General features: G+C 33.5%; 1 protein-coding gene across 5 annotated transcripts in view; it reads left to right on the top strand.

Moving 5' to 3' along the window:
- LOC115146962 (periostin-like) overlaps positions 1–2500 on the top strand; it is an 88576-nt gene that overhangs the window by 63884 nt on the left and 22192 nt on the right. The gene's annotated exons all lie outside the window — the stretch shown is intronic.

Genomic DNA, 2500 nt, shown 5'->3' with positions numbered 1-2500 from the left:
AGTCCTATTACACTCCTGTATAATATCTCTAGTCAGTCTTATTACACTCCTGTATAATATCTCTATCAGTCCTATTACACTCCTGTATAATATCTCTAATCAGTCCTATTACACTCCTGTATAATATCTCTAATCAGTCCTATTACACTCCTGTATAATATCTCTATTCAGTCCTATTACACTCCTGTATAATATCTCTATCAGTCCTATTACACTCCTGTATAATATCTACATTCAGTCCTATTACACTCCTGTATAATATCTCTATTCAGTCCTATTACACTCCTGTATAATATCTCTATTCAGTCCTATTACACTCCTGTATAATATCTCTATTCAGTCCTATTACACTCCTGTATAATATCTCTATTCAGTCCTTTTACACTCCTGTATAATATCTCTAGTCAGTCCTATTACACTCCTGTATAATATCTCTATTCAGTCCTATTACACTCCTGTTTAATATCTCTAGTCAGTCCTATTACACTCCTGTATAATATCTCTAGTCAGTCCTATTACACTCCTGTATAATATCTCTAATCAGTCCTATTACACTCCTGTATAATATCTCTAGTCAGTCCTATTATAATCCTGTATAATATCTCTAATCAGTCCTATTACACTCCTGTATAATATCTCTATCAGTCCTATTACACTCCTGTATAATATATATATCAGTCCTATTACACTCCTGTATAATATCTCTAGTCAGTCCTATTACACTCCTGTATAATATCTCTATCAGTCCTATTACACTCCTGTATAATATATATATCAGTCCTATTACACTCCTGTATAATATCTCTAGTCAGTCCTACTACACTCCTGTATAATATCTCTATCAGTCCTATTACACTCCTGTATAATATCTCAAGTCAGTCCTAGTACTCTCCTGTATAATATTTCTAGTCAGTCCTATTACACTCCTGTATAATATCTCTATTCAGTCCTATTACACTCCTGTATAATATCTCTAGTCAGTCCTATTACACTCCTGTATAATATCTCTATTCAGTCCTATTACACTCCTGTATAATATCTCTATTCAGTCCTATTACACTCCTGTTTAATAACTATATTCAGTCATATTACACTCCTGTATAATATCTCTAGTCAGTCCTATTACACTCCTGTATAATATCTACATTCAGTCCTATTACACTCCTGTATAATATCTCTAGTCAGTCCTATTACACTCCTGTATAATAACTCTATTCAGTCCTATTACACTCCTGTATAATATCTCCAGTCAGTCCTATTACACTCCTGTATAATATCTACATTCAGTCCTATTACACTCCTGTATAATATCTCTAGTCAGTCCTATTACACTCCTGTTTAATATCTCTATTCAGTCCTATTGCACTCCTGTATAATATCTCCAGTCAGTCCTATTACACTCCTGTATAATATCTCTATTCAGTCCTATTACACTCCTGTATAATATCTACATTCAGTCCTATTACACTCCTGTATAATATCTCCAGTCAGTCCTATTACACTCCTGTATAATATCTCTATTCAGTCCTATTACACTCCTGTATAATATCTACATTCAGTCCTATTACACTCCTGTATAATATCTCTATCAGTCCTATTACACTCCTGTATAATATCTCTAGTCAGTCCTATTACACTCCTGTATAATATCTCTAGTCAGTCCTATTACACTCCTGTATAATATCTACATTCAGTCCTATTACACTCCTGTATAATATATCTATTCAGTCCTATTACACTCCTGTATAATATCTCCAGTCAGTCCTATTACACTCCTGTATAATATCTCTATTCCGTCCTATTACACTCCTGTATAATATCTCCAGTCAGTCCTATTACACTCCTGTATAATATCTCCAGTCAGTCCTATTACACTCCTGTATAATATCTTTATTCAGTCCTATTACACTCCTGTATAATATCTCCAGTCAGTCATATTACACTCCTGTATAATATCTCTATTCAGTCCTATTACACTCCTGTATAATATCTCTATTCAGTCCTATTACACTCCTGTATAATATCTCTATTCAGTCCTATTACACTCCTGTATAATATCTCTAATCAGTCCTATTACACTCCTGTATAATATCTCTATTCAGTCCTATTACACTCCTGTTTAATAACTATATTCAGTCCTATTACACTCCTGTATAATATCTCTATTCAGTCCTATTACACTCCTGTATAATATCTCTAGTCAGTCCTATTACACTCCTGTATAATATCTACATTCAGTCCTATTACACTCCTGTATAATATCTCTAGTCAGTCCTATTACACTCCTGTATAATATCTCTAGTCAGTCCTATTACACTCCTGTATAATATCTACATTCAGTCCTATTACACTCCTGTATAATATCTCCAGTCAGTCCTATTACACTCCTGTATAATATCTCTATTCAGTCCTATTACACTCCTGTATAATATCTCCAGTCAGTCCTATTACACTCCTGTATAATATCTCTATTCCGTCCTATTACACTCCTGTATAATAT

Source organism: Oncorhynchus nerka, linkage group LG19, assembly GCF_034236695.1.
Source record: "Oncorhynchus nerka isolate Pitt River linkage group LG19, Oner_Uvic_2.0, whole genome shotgun sequence".
Taxonomy (NCBI): Eukaryota; Metazoa; Chordata; class Actinopteri; order Salmoniformes; family Salmonidae; genus Oncorhynchus; species Oncorhynchus nerka.
Note: the sequence above shows the minus strand (reverse complement) of the source record. Positions and strands in the feature narration are given on the sequence as shown.